A 15,027-nucleotide genomic window follows, 5' to 3' on the forward strand; every position below is an offset into this window, starting at 1 on the left:
GAGCAAAAATGAATGCCCCACTTGTGATCTGTGGGGAAAAAAGAGCAGCATGCAGTGATTAGTTTTTTGTGTGTGTGGTGTCTACATGGTGCTGAAACAAATTGCAGAAAAGCATGAAGTGTTTGGACATTTGCAAGCAAAATTTGGACCCTAAGGAAGGTGAAAGTTTCTTGAAGAGAATCATTACTGGTGACGGGACACGGACTCATCCCCACGAGCTTGAGAGTAAACTGCATGAGTATGGAACGAAAACATTCTAAGTCACAGACTGAGAAAAAGTTCAAAGATCAACCATCACCTGTAAAATTGATGCTTACAGTTTTCTAGGATTCTCCAAGCGCCAGTATTGGAACATTATCAGGAAATATGGTTTAACAATTAACAGTGCTCATTACAGTAAGATGCTTATTGAAGCGCTGAAGCCTAAACTTTGGATTTAAAGCAGAGAACTGCTATCCAAGGGTGTTGTGATCTTGCACATCCGAAAACTTCAGTCCATAATGTCGATGCTCTGCAAGGTGTTTGAGATGTTAAAGCATTCTCCCTATAGTCCTGATCTTGCTTTAACAGAATTTCATGAGTTTGGTCCCCTGAAAACAGCCCTACGAGGATAAAGTTTTCTTATGAAAATGTGAAGACAGCGGCGTATTAGGCTGAGCTGCGAGCCACGAAAAATTTTTTAATGAGGGAGTGTATAGAAAAGCAAGGAGAGTATGTTGAACAATTAATTTGTCTTTTGTTAAAGTTTAATTTTTTAAGTTTAAAAATTTAATTCCACAGCCAGAGTGCGATTTAATTTTTTATTCACCCCTGTATAAAACAGGCAGCTAAAGATTTGGAAAAAGACAAAGCGATTCCTGTTCTGGAGTGTGAGTAGAACCTGATGTGTGTTTTAGCTCTTGTAGCCTCTCTGCCCCAAGATTTAATGTTTTTTGTTTTTTTTGAGTTTCTTTTCTGCTTAGCAGAGTTGTAAAGGATGGTGATTTGTGTTACCAGGCTATCCATTTCTCTTTTTATATTACACAACTCTAGAGATCATCATTTTCTGAAACATTTTAGACCTCAGCAAATAAAGAATATCTGAAGTAACAGAAGTGAACTTTGATGATTATAGTACATGTAACACGAATTACTCAAGGTATGCATTGTTCTCTGAGAAATTGGACATTTCACACTAAAGTGCTTCATCAGCTACGCAAGCAAAGTGCTACTAAAGCAGAATTTAAACCATATGGTTCAATAATTAAAAAAAAAAATCTCATTAATACTGGTATTCTGCTCACCGGTAATCCCTTACTGTTTCTTCTACTCTTTCTCCCACCTGCTCTCAGACTGAGCACATCAGATCCCTGTCTTTTAGTCTCTGAAACATCAGGCAGGTGTCAGGGGCCATCAGGAGGACAATAAATTCATTCTCACATACTTGTAACTCTTCATCGTGCTTCGGTGCTTTTAACATGTCAGCTAATTATGTAGATGCAACTCAGCAAGATATTCCCAGCTCTTTCAATAAAAGCTTTTAAAGGACAAAATGTTAATTTAAATATTTAGCTTGGTGTCGTGTCACTGTGTTTTTTTTTTTTTTTTTTGTGCAAGAAGGTACATTTAGCGAAGACAAAATGTCATCCTAACAGTTTTTGTATTTACTCCGGATTAATCTGTTAGCATAAGTCTTCTCAAGGTTATCTGTAGTCTGTGTTTAACTCCTAGTAAGTGCTACGGTGCTGCTGCATTACTTTTTTTAAGAGTCAGCTCATTCACAGAGAATAACAATGGGCAGAACCTTGCACTAAAAGCACTTTTCTAGTTTTATTATCTGCCTACATAACAAATAGATGCATCATTATAAGGTTTTTAAGTACAAATTAGAATTTGCTGGGTATCCACTGAGACAGGCTATTCTTCTAAATCGTGTAGTAGGTGCAGGGCAACTGCTGTGTGGTCCACCTGGTCATCTCTCTCTCTCTCTCTCTCTCTCTCTCTCTCTTCTCATCTCTTTTTCTTTTTAGGTTTCTAATCCAGATGGTTGGCACAGGCTGTATTCCTACAGGCAGCTGAAATTAGATCATGTTTTTTTGTTTTGTTATGTTTTTTTATGGCAAGGAATATTTTCTGCTTTCTAAAACACGTAATTAATTAATTATTTATTTATTTAGTGATTGGGCAAACACTCACGGGTCTTGACAGCATATGTACAATGTGTGTGCATACATATACAGTACCAGTCAAAAGTGCTCGCCTTTTAATTCAGCGTTTTTTGTTTTATGATACATTTTTCTCTATTCTAGAACAATACTGGAGATTTAAAAAACTACAAAAATACACATGTGGAATTGAAAACATATCAGGAAATTAAGTAAGAACAGCAGCAGTCAGTTGCTATTTTAAGACAAAATGGTCAGCTGTTCTGGAATAGTTCTTGCAATATTCTCAAGTGCATTTGCGAAACCCATCAAGCACCATGAAGACCTTCCCAGGAAAGCAAGACCAAAACTTAACTCTGCTGGAGAAGTTCATTTAGAGTCACCAGCCTCAGAAGTCACCAATTAACAAACCCCACCTCAGGTTAGAGTCATTATAAGGGCTTTACAGAGAATAAGTAATAGACACATGCTAATAATAACTGTATGAAGGAGATTATTGCATATTTTGGATGGCATCAGCATTGTTTTACAGTGTAGAAAGACATAAGAATCTGAACCAACCATATGGGAAGATGTGTCCAAACTTTTAACTAGCATTGTATATAAGCACAAATGGATATTAGTGGTGCAACGGTTTAGTAAGAACACAATATAGCTTTAACAAGACCCGGGTGATTATGTATATAAATTTTGTTCATTTAAATTGGTTGACTAGGCAGCACATCAGAACTTATCCTGTAGAAAAAGTCAACATCACTTCAGCGATAAGGGTTTCCTAGTATGAGTGAAAGTAGAGCTGTATAGTCCACCACACTGAGGAGAGAGCAACTGACTGCCAAAACTCACATTCCAAACCAGTCATGGAAACAAAAAAAAGCAGAACTTCAGTATAGACTTTCACTGTAGATAACTGATTTCCTAGAACGCTGAAGGTATAACCGATGTGACCTTTAATGACTTTACACCTGTGAAGCATGCAGTCCACTTGAACAGCAGTCCTCATCATAAGTACCGTCTGCCTTATCTTTAAATCTGGTGTAATGAACTAACGGCTTAGGCCCTATTGACAAATGGTTGTGCTACACTAATGCCAGTACTGCTACTCGCAGGACGCATCGATCACTCAGAGCCAGACACATTGTCTCCGGGTTTAATGAGAGGGATGGGGAAAGCGAGGGGTGGGGGGTGAGTGCCGAGCAGGCGTCGCGATTCACTGGGAGATGGACAGCTGTATTGTGCCGCTCCAACATGTCCAATATTGTGCTGATTGTCATGCAAATTCCCTGCCCGGCGTTTCATTTGATGGAGCATACAGCAGCACCGAAATCATCTAAGCTGTCAAAGTGACTCACGGCAAAAGAGGAATTTCGGTCACGCCTGAGTTGAATGAAGCAGATCAGTGATTAAACTGAACCAGGAGTGAGGAATGTGTAGGCTCCCGAAAGCCTCAAATTTAACACGCAGCAATTTTTTCGTCATTACAGTTTGTGATGTGACATCTGCAATCACTGATCATGTACAAAAGGAAATCATTGGAAAATTAATGTTGCACAAAGGTAATTTTTCTCCTTAAGCGGAAAAGCTACAGTATATGCAAACTAGATATGCAAACTAGTTCCAGGGCAGGGCCAAATTCCCACTAGGCCGAATTTTTTTTTTTTTTGTTATGCTTTCGAAGATGGTGTTTTAGAAAAATTGTATTTAAAAGATGATGTTTTATATTCCCAAATGTTTGGTTCTTCCCCAAACATTCTTACACAAAGTTATAAACATGCATGCGTATAGAATCTTTTGGATGCTGTGGGTTTACACCTTTGAAAGCTGAGACCCAAATCTGTGCAATACCAGCTCCACAAAGAACTGGTTTGAGGATTGAAGTAAAAAGTCGAGTGACCTCAGCTCTACTGAATACCTTTAAGATAAACTGGACCACTGACTATCATTAAAAATCCTGTAGAAAGCCTTTCCTATAGAATAGACACTGTTACATCGGTAAAAATACCCGTGGTTTTAAAATGTTCAATATTTAGAAATCTGGACATTTAATAATCCAGGTATCTGTATACCCATACAGTGTACTCTTCATTTCGTTTGTAGTGTGGAGGCCATCATTGTGTAGCATTTAGTTGTAATCAATATAGAATGGGCAATAATGTCAAGGTGCATTGCATCTTGGATAATGGGCAACATGTTTCGAAAGACAAATCAACATCGAAAACAAACACATGAGTGCACAGTGTGAAAACCAAGTGCTACATTCCTTACATAGCAAATGGGGCGCTAATGAGAAAAAGTAAAGGAAACGAACAAGCTTGATCTGTATGGACACAGAGTGGTCGGGGAGCGTGACCTTCCCAGTATAAAAGGTTTTCAATTCAGTTCAATTTGATTTATGTAGCTATTTTAACAATGGTAATTGTCGCACAGAATCAAAAGAAAATTATGGAAATGAGTTTTAAATGTGCGAGGAATCATCTTTATAAATCATAATGATCAGATAGCAAGCCAAGGGCATTGATGGCAAGGAAAAGCGCCTTGAGAGGAACCAGACTCGACAGGGAAGCCATCTTCATTTGGGTGATATCAGATAGCAGGGATTGATCTGCAGTCATACTGAGTTGTTAGTAGGCTAAAAGTTCAGTATAACAGGAGATGTGTGTAAGTTAATATGGAGTCCGCTTTATTGGAGGAACAAAACTGTTTGGGGAATTTTAGTTCTAATCTATTGATAAATGGAATGTTTTGTTAATCCCAAAGGGAAAGTATTTTTTCCCTTTTGTTTTAGATGGCTAGAAGTTCAGTACAACAGGAGCAATTGCAGTTACTGACTGAGTCATTAGAGACCAAGACCATCTTTATGGTAAAATGGAGCTGTCCCCCAGTCACCACACGCATCGCATGCAGACCACACGGGGCAATCTCTAAATAGGAGCGGGCCACCAGGGTGAGTCAGACAGGTCAGGAGTGCTGTGTGTAGCTCGACAGAAAGAGAGAGAGAGAATAGAATGAGAGAGAACAATTGGGTACAGTATAGTCACAGTCACATAATGTATAAACTGAATGTATATTTAGTGCAGTGTGCGAGCAGCGACTCCGGCAGTACTATGACACCATAGCTAAAATTAAGAGCCATGATTAGCAAATAAATAGTTCCTAACAAACAGGATGCTATACTGTGCCAGTTTGTGAACAGTTCAGAGGGCACCACCTGAAGGATTACAGAGGAAGAGCAACATTTTACAACCATTTTAAAACAAATGGATGGATGGATAGAGAACTTTTATTAATCCCAAAAGAAAATTGTCATTTTAAAATTAATTATAAAAAAACACAAACAATTTTGGTGACAGTTTGGCGAGGTTGTACTGAGTTAGCTGAGTAGCAGCAGCAGCCCTACACCATGAACAAGCATTTAGCTGTAGCCACATACCACTTAAATGTGATTTAATTATAACTCGACTGTGTGAAAATGCTCAGAACACATGAATGTGTCAGGAAATGTCACTAAGTGTGGTATTTGTCCATCTTAAAGCTGCTAGTTATGCCATGTGACGTTACATAATCAACCTGAATTCTACTGGAAAGATTTTCATCATGCCATTCTGTTTTAAACTATTAATACTCAGTCTCTACCATAGCTTCAGTGTCCTAAAGTCTTAAAGTAAACTGCATTCTTATCTGGGTCTCTACAATATGTTTGTTAAACTAAATATAAATTGTATTTTTTAAGCAAAAGTCTTTTAAAAGTGAACTTTGCAGAGTTGTAAACCTTTTTTTTTATCCTTTAATAAAAATGATGTCTAATATTAAAGCGGCAGTGACTTTCCCCCCTGAAATTTTATCTTTAGGAAGATTAAATGAAAATGTTTGGAGATATATTAAAGTATAATTTGTTCAGTGTCCCTTTTTCAGGGTCAGGATATAATCATATTTGACATTTATTTTTTTGGGAAGCTAGAATATGTAGTGAATATAAAACCTTTACTGCAGTACCAGCATCAGATAATTATCACAGATGGATGCTGTTTTTGAAGTGATTTTTTTCCATGGGCTCACTTTTGCCTGCAGTGCAAAATTAGGAGCGAGAGTCCACTTCCTCTATGCTAAAAATTACTGATGAGGAGGAGTCTCCAAGCCTATCTAATAATTAAATTAGTCTAGATTGTTTGGGGCTGATATAAATAGTTAATGCTGGTTAGAGTCCCAAAAGTTTAGATCCTTTGTCTTTGTCCAGCAGTTGGAGGAATTTTGAAAGCTTTCATCAGCATTCCAATTGTTTAAAGGACTTTGACCAAACTTAATGTGTTATGACAGAGGTGGACCTTTGTTGTTCAGGAATTGACACTGAAATCGTTCCCTCATACTGTACATACAAAATCTCCAGTAATTGTTTCATCACAAGGTTAAGACAGAATAGTAAAATTGTAGCTGCCTTTTATCCAGAACAAATGAGAATTGGATTCTTGTTGTACAATGACTGGGCAATAAGAGTCATTTTTCAGTCTTATGTTACAGTACTTAGCCACTGTGTACACAGTATAAGTTCCCTCAGCTACAGCCTCAGTGGGGTAAGTAAACATACAAACAAAAAATCTAAGTGCTAAGCATCTGTATCTATACAAGGTGCAGCGCTTTGTTGAAAAATTTTTATTTATTTATATCAGACTTTAATAATTTAATAGCTGTTAGTAATTTCATAACACAGATACTTGGTCCGTGGCTTCAGCATGAACTCTATTTCAGTTCGGGTGGGTTTGGCTTAAATCATAAGGGTTAATGTACTTTCTGCTGTGTTTAAAGAATTAATGTCTTGAAAGGCTTAAACACAATGCCTGGCCAAAAAAACTTTATTTTTTTTATTAGCATTATTATATAGGTTGAGATGGGATAAGGGCTTCAACCAACCAATATTTTAATTAACTAATCTATTTATTATTGTTGTAGTATTAGTTACTGGACTGGTTAGGTTTAAATCAACATATGTCTAAAGCTGTTGTAATACTATTTTTTGTGATCTGCGTATTAATTAACATAGATCGTGTTGTGGAGTGTGGTGAGAATGATTTAACACAGAAACGAGTGCTGATAATAGTCAAACAGAAATAAACATATAGGAAATAAATATACCTGGTCGTTCAGTACATTCAGGTAGTCAGCTGACTTGGTTTTATTGCCACATAACGCTGCTGAGCCTAGACCTGACCGACTGAAGCAATAGGTGCATCGCTTCATGCTTTCCTTCTTATCCCCATACGGTCATTCATCTAGAATAAGATCAGCCTGGGCTTCAGTCTTTATGCACATTGAGGTCTTTTTTCCTCATTAGCATCACTAACAACTGGTTTTCTTACGGCCACACAGCTTTTTAATCCCAATTCATGCATTTTGTTTTTCCATATTTGTAATTGTCTTAATGTCATTAAAGCTAAAAATATCTCAGCAAGGGATCTGACCTTACAAAAACATACATCAATGCAGTTCTATGTTATATGACATCGACTGGCTTCAATATTATATGATGTTATGCTGTATAGGCAGAAATTTGTAGACACCTGATCATCACACCCACATGTGGACCCTCATCCAAACAACAAAGTTGAAAAGCCCAATTATTATTATTTTTTTTTATTTAACCAATCTTGAACTGGCAGGACTCGAGTGTTTTGCACAAAGTCTTGACCCCAACCCTACTGAGCTCCTCTGGGATGAGCTGGAACATTGACTGCACCCCAAGCCTCCTCATACAACATCAGTGCCTAACCTAACTAATGCTCTTGTGGCTGAATGAACATAAATCCCCACAGCCAAGCTCCAAAATCTGGTTAAATACTTCCCATAAGGGTACAGAGCAAAATAGTGAGTAAATATGGAATGTTCAAAAAGGTGATTTATGGGTGTGATGATCAGGTGATCAGAGTCTTTTGGCCCTATGGTGGCCTGCATCCTGTCCTGTCTTTGCAAAACTCAAAATTTAAATTATGCTCAATTTTTACTAAAGGCCCCAAGAGAGTATCTCCAACACCATTACACCAGCACCCAGCCTGATCTGTTAATACAAGGCATGCCAAACTTTAACCCTATAATCTAACCAAACAAGGCAACGTTTTCCCATTTTCTACTGTACAGATTGAGTTCATAGCTGATAATCGAGGCACGCAGTGTGGTTTTCAATGTATTAAGCATTCAGAGATGCTCTTCGGCATACCTCGGTTGTAAACGAGATGCGATTCGAATTACTGTTGCCTATCTATTAGCTCAAACCAGTCTGACCATTCTTCTCTGATGTCTGGCTGGCATCAACAAGGCATTTTCTAGAGAACTGCCATTCACTGGATATTTTCTCTTTTTTAAACTATTCTGTGTAAACCCTAGAGATGGTTTTGCGTGAAAATCTAAGTAGATGAGCATTTTCAAAAATACTCCGACCTAGCCCATCTGGCACCAACAACCATGCCATGTTCACTTAAATCACCTTTCTTCCTCATTCTGATGCTCAGTTTGAACTACGGCAAATTGTCTTGATGTTTATATATACGTGCCTAAGTGCATGGGGGGGGGGGGGGTAAAAGGAACAATAAAGTGCCCAAACTAATTTTTATAATATTTAGTAAATCCTTTTTAATGTTAGCACTTACTGATAATTAGAAAATCATTCACCCCGTCCACCACCACCCCCAACCCCCCCACCACCGCACCCCACAATGCTGTTTTGCACCGTCAGCACTCAGACACGTTTGAACAGTTTGAGCCGCTGCAGTCATCAGAGAAAAATGTCAGCCCTGTGGAAACATTTCAAGGTTTCAGGACATTACACAAGCACTTTGTGAAAAGACTGTATCTAAAATGTACTGTGTGTTATGTTATCCCCCCCCCCACACACACACATACACTTTTTTTTTTTTTTTTTCACAAGACTACACATTATTCCTGTTCGGGGTCGGCAGGTCTGCATTTGTGCGGTTTTATTTCTCAGCCAGCACACGCTGCATTGTCCACTCTAACACTTCAGAGTAGCTCTGCAAAGTGAAGTAGCTCTCGATGATGTCGTAGGTCAGGAAACGTAAAGTAAAGCACAAAAACGATGCTTTGGTGATACGAGAGCAGCACAAAGTAGTAATGAAAGTCATCTGGTGGATATTTTCCCCTTCTCGTTACCATTGATTACATTTAAAAGCCTTTCATCAATAAGCATTTTTTTTTGTCATTCACTCCATTAACAAGATTAACACTGCCCTTAAATGTAACGGCTCATCATTACGCACTTCATTAGCCGGATAAATTGCATAAGGACAGAAAGAGGACCCAAGCGATTAAGTGCACTGGGGCTTCAGAACTGGGATGTGAATAAACGATGTCGTTTTTTTTTTTTTTTTAAATAAACTTGGCCTCTATAGGTGAGGACAAGCTTCAACAAAGATTACACAAATGCTGCAGCTGGCCAAAAAAAAAAGGTGGTTTGCGTAATGAGGATTAAACCATCCGGCTAAATCTCAATTTATTGCTGGTTAATGTTTTATGGTGTCTGAGTGACCCTTATTCATGGCTCTTTGAAGGAGTGCTTTATTGATTTAAGGGTGTGTGTGTGGGCTATGATGATAAGCGGAAATGAGTGTGTTGCATGGCTTCAGGTGGTACATGTCTGTACTTCCTGTGCTGCGCGTGGTGGAGCCCAGCCCTTCCTACAGACAGGTCTTAACAGTGGTCAGAGTTTGACGAGTGTTCACTGCATGAGTCTGCTCATCATGGTACAGGCTCCTGGTGGTTTTCCCTCATCCAGACACCACTTATCAGCCAAGGAGTGAAGAAAAGGATTGGTTGTCTCTACACTCGCGTCTTCACACCTCCCTGCTCTTAGCAGGTAGGACCTTTCATCCGTGTGAGGTTTATTTACTTGTGATTTAATTTACGGGACAATAAGTTATTAATATCCGATCTGCAAAGTGTTCTTAAAGGCTTATTGAAAGGTTTTACTCAGCGTCATCTTGTGAAGCTGGGAGATGTTCCAGGTCTCTCTGGGTGTGTCAAACAGAGTAAAACATATTTCAGCTGTTGTTTACTCTTCCCGTTCTTTCCTCTTCTCTCGCGCTAACATTTGCAGAAGATGATTATAGTATTTCACGTCCTGTGTTGTCCATTGTTTAATGACATGTTACTAAGACACGCAGACCTTTTACCTTCTTTAGCTTCATTCTCGGCTCTTTGTAGTTGTTCATAAAATGGGGCGTGGTGGTGTTTAGGAGGGTTTGGAGAAATCTTTAGTACTTATTATTGTAAATGCTGGATTTTAAGCTTTCTCGCACACTCTTAGACAATAGATCTGGCTTTAAGGGAATTTAAAGCTCTGATGTGAATGATTTTTGGTTCATATTATTGAAAATGTCAAAAAGTTTGAATTGAGTTGGAAGTGAAACTAAGTCTCAAAAAAAAAAAAAACTAAATGTGTGAATGGACTTCTTTTAGGAATGCACATAATATATAACTATTAAATGTATAGTTTAATGTATATATTATGTATATATTATATCATGTTTAAACATGTTTTTCTAGGTTAACACCATATAACAACAAAGATGATAACATTAAGAGGATGTTTGCCAAGATTTATTTAAAACCTCAAAGGTTATTAAAAAAAATAGTTGACAATGCCGACATCCTAACCCCTAAATCCTTACTTGTATATATGTATATATATATATATATATATATATATATATATATATATATATAGGTTCCACTGTGTGTGTGTGTGTATGTGTATGTGTATATGTGTATATATATATATATAGTGGAACCTCGGATTACGAGTAATGCAGTTTACAAGTGTTTCGCAAGACGAGCAAAGATTTTTTAATAAAATTTGCCTTGAAAAATGAGCATTGTCTTGGTTTACGAGCACCGAGTATCATGTTTCACGCCGAGCGTCACGTGATCACAACCAAGCCAATGGTTTTTCTCTCTTGCGCTGCGGAATCATCTTCCCTGCTGGGTCTTAGTGCTTAGGTTTATTTTGTGTTCGAAAGCGCGTGTGTACAGCGCGCTTACTGTTTCTTATAACACACGTGTGTGCGCGTGAGTAAGGCAAAAGAAAATCTCAATACAGAGTTTAAAAATCTATTTTCTTCCTCATCGCGGTGAGTGTGTGCGCGCGCGCAAGCAAACGTAATTAGACACTGCCGGCTGTGTGTGTGTATGTGAGAGAGAAACCACTCATTCACAAAAACACACGCGCACACAGAAATGAAGGCAAGAGACACACTCTGCTCTCCGAAGAAACTCTGTCGCAAATCTTTTTAGAGGTAAGGTGCTGGGTCATTTGTTTGTTTGTTTTACTTTACAGCAGTGATTTTGTTAGTTTGCGCTCACACGAGTGTCATTGGCGATGTTTATTGCTTTTTTAAAAAATTTTTAGATAAAACAGTGTACCGGGAGAGAGACGTTGATTTATGACCGCTGTATAGGGAAGTGTAGTTCAGTGCGGGAGATGCATTGTGGGTAATGCAGTCCGGTGAAATCTAAGCTAGGATATAGAGCCTTGAGTTTTGTTCTTCAGTAGTTTTTTTTTGTTGGATTTAAGTGCAGGATCCACCCGAAAGTTTGTACTATAACCTGACAATGCAGAAAATAAAAGAACGGGCATCGACCAGTTTGTCCATCTCATAATTACACGAGCATGAATTAACGGGCTGTTAATGTCGCTTTAATGTCGTTTATTTTAATGTCACGAGCAACATTAAAATAAAGCAGATAAGCTTTAATAATTTAGGGGAGAACAACAGTCTTTCCGTTAATGTGTGTGTAAGTGTGTTTAAAAGAAGAAAGTTTTAATGTATAAGATGAGGAGGGGGAGACGAGAGGGGCTGAAAGCAAGAGTCTCCACTTACTCTAGCCTCACACACGCGCACACATACACATACATACACATTGCCTGCGTGCACAAAGGGAAACGCTTATCTGCCGGGATTTATTTTTTACTTTTTTAAATGGTAAAGTGGAGGTTAATTTGCTTTATTTTTACTTAATATTTTGTATTAATTATTTATTATGTATTTATTTTTTTGGGCTGTAGAACGAATAATTTAAGTTTCTATTATTTCTTATGGGAAAATTTAATTTGGTTTACGAGTGTTTTGGAATAGGAGCCCACTTCCGGAACTAATTGTGCTCGTAATCCGAGGTTCCACTGTATATATGTACTATATATATATATATATATATATATATATATATATATATATATATATATATATATATATATATATATATATATATATATATATATATATATATTTATATATATATATGTAACAGCAGGATTTTGCAGTTAGCTAATTGCATTGGTCCATATTGAGATTTAATTTTTTTTTCAAATTCAGTTGAGTTTTACCTGATTAGAAAAAAATTTTTTTTCCAGTCATCTAGTCATCACGCTTTATAATTGTATTATATTTTATTTGCCCCTCCTGAAACAGATTAACACCTTAGTCAGGACCACCATTATGACCTGGTTGTTTAAGAAATGAGAAGTTACTTAATGCATGGTTAAATAACTTGTTGACAGCTGATCAGCTGATGTGTGTGTGTGTGTGTGTGTGTGTGTGTGTGTGTATTTGAGTATGTGTTTATATTGAATGTTGTTTCATAATTATAGAGGTGTTTTTTTTTGGTGAGTTTGCTTGGATATTCTATGCTCATCACTGATAGTGTTTATAGAAGACTGAACAGGCAACCTTGCTGTACAGATATCACTTTCATACTGCCGAGTCAATGCGCTGTGTGTGAAAAGCAATTAAACCTAGTGTGTCTTTTGGGAGTGTTTCAGTGAGGCAGCTATAAGCTGCATAATGAGAAGGGTCATTCAGACCCGTCCAATCCCTCTCTCTCTCTCGCTCAGCCGGGCGTATCGCATACACCCACACCGCAGAACGCATCATCCTGCTCATAGGTTAGCCTTAGCTTACTGTTCTCCTGATCCAGAAAGCATGACAGGTTTGTTTCACTTTAAGTTAACTGTTTTGTCCCTTATGGATTTCAGGTTTATTAGAGTGCTCGCTGCTTTCTGTGTTAGCCACAGCTGAATGCACAATTAAGCCGGTGATGGGCAAGCAGCTAGCACAGCGATCCTCAGGGCCGTGACTGTAAATAAGGAGACCGGGAGCGCTTTATCGTCGGCAATCGGGAGGCCGTGGTTGGCTTTGATCTTGATAAGAAGTCCCCTAGCAGGCAGTAGCCACCCAGCACATTAATAATGCATTGCGCTGTCTTCTTCACTTAGACCATCATGAGCATGCAATTCATTTGTGAATTCATTTTACGGGATGTGCTCAGATTAGCCGCCAGACAGTGGGAGAGAACGTTTCATTGTTGCAGTTGGATGTTTAGGTACAGGGTACAATACAGAACAAGTGAGTTTGAGGGAAGGTGTAATGGGACTTGACTGTACGATAGGGGGCGAGATCTAGTAGAGATCTAATTCTGCTACAGAGTGCCCCGGTCAGAAACAATTGTTTTGCATTGTTTATTATACAGAAAGTCTTTCTTGATTGTGATAAAGAATCAAATCATATTATATCATAAGTGATGTATTGTGAATCCATGAATGGGTAAGATGGAATCAATGGCATCTGTTTTTCTTCCTTCACAGGAAAGGGAGAGATGTATAGACATGTCCTACATCTCACTCCAGGAAGGAACCCTTCGTGAAGTGATGCCTGATTCCAAATTACTTTAGGGCATTAAATAAACAAACAAACAAACAAACAAAAAAAAAAAAACATGGATACTTGAGTAAAAATTCATGCTCGACTCATTAATTTATCAATGTTCTGTTTAATATGTTAAAACATTTGGCTGGATTCCCATCTCCCCATAAATTCTTAGCTCTGTCACTTTTCATTAGAAAATCGACTTATGAGGCATAGAGAGGAGTGTGGCTGTTGGTTGGCTGAGTGTAAGGAGAAGGCTTGTCAGATTATTCATCTCACAGGCAGCAGGGGGCTCTAAACAATACAAACTCCTCTTTCTATATATTTAAAACATGAACTATGTTCTAAAACAGCTCAAAGATAATCTTTTAAAGAAAAAACATTATTGTTCGTCCAGCGATGCAGTGCTAGTAGTAAAGATTAATTGAGCACTACAGGGAGCTTCAGAGAGTCAGTCTGGGATTAGAGTCACCATCTTTACAGCTGAAGCTCGGGGTCACCTGTCCCACACTGTGTGTGTGTGTGCATTAGATGCAGTTAGTCATATTTATGTTCTTCATTTTTGACTGATGTAATGTTGATTTGAGCCAAGCCAGATGGTCAGAGCAGGTAAAGTAAAAGTTATACCTTTGTGCTCTGCGTGTGTGTATCCATGCGCATGCACCTACCTGTTACGTGAACGTTACTTCGAGGTGTGTTCTGTTTCTCTCGCACATTTTTGTGGCATAGGTGTGAAGCCCCTTCCCCTTTTCTTTTCTTCGAGGCCGTTATTCCTTTTTATTACTTTCTGAGAAGCTGAATTCGGGAGACGCCGTGTACATTAATAGTCTATTGTATTGAACAGAATTTCATTCCCGCATTACCTGTACTGAAGTGGGATTGACCTTAACTCTAGCGCTGATCAATGCGCCTGCCACGCTGACACTGATTTTAGATGGGGGAGTAATAAGGTCACATGGAAAATCAAAGCCTTGTTTATTCAAGTATGCAGACTAAATCTGTGCACTGTTTGAGATGCAGCACACACACACCCTCTTGTATGCCTTGTATGTTTTAATACCTATACACATAAAGGTTTCCTTCTTTTCTTCAGAGTTCAATATGATTTTTTTGGGGAAAAAAGTCCAGATAATGGAAAAGAGAGGCATTTCAGGTGATGCATTTTTTTGTTGTATATAGGG

At 38.2% G+C, this 15,027-nt stretch overlaps 1 protein-coding gene across 3 annotated transcripts in view; it reads left to right on the top strand.

The window, feature by feature from the left end:
* Positions 1–15,027, top strand: part of LOC128524047 (plakophilin-4-like) — a 137,231-nt gene that overhangs the window by 19,465 nt on the left and 102,739 nt on the right. The window contains exon 1 of one of the 3 annotated variants that reach the window (XM_053496333.1): positions 5,073–5,088. The exons of the other annotated variants lie outside the window; for them this stretch is intronic. The gene's annotated coding sequence lies outside the window, so the exon portion shown is untranslated. Of the gene's footprint in view, positions 1–5,072; positions 5,089–15,027 lie in introns of those variants that run through there. 3 annotated transcript variants of the gene reach the window in all.

This window comes from Clarias gariepinus, chromosome 5 (assembly GCF_024256425.1).
Source record: "Clarias gariepinus isolate MV-2021 ecotype Netherlands chromosome 5, CGAR_prim_01v2, whole genome shotgun sequence".
In the NCBI taxonomy this organism is placed as follows: Eukaryota; Metazoa; Chordata; class Actinopteri; order Siluriformes; family Clariidae; genus Clarias; species Clarias gariepinus.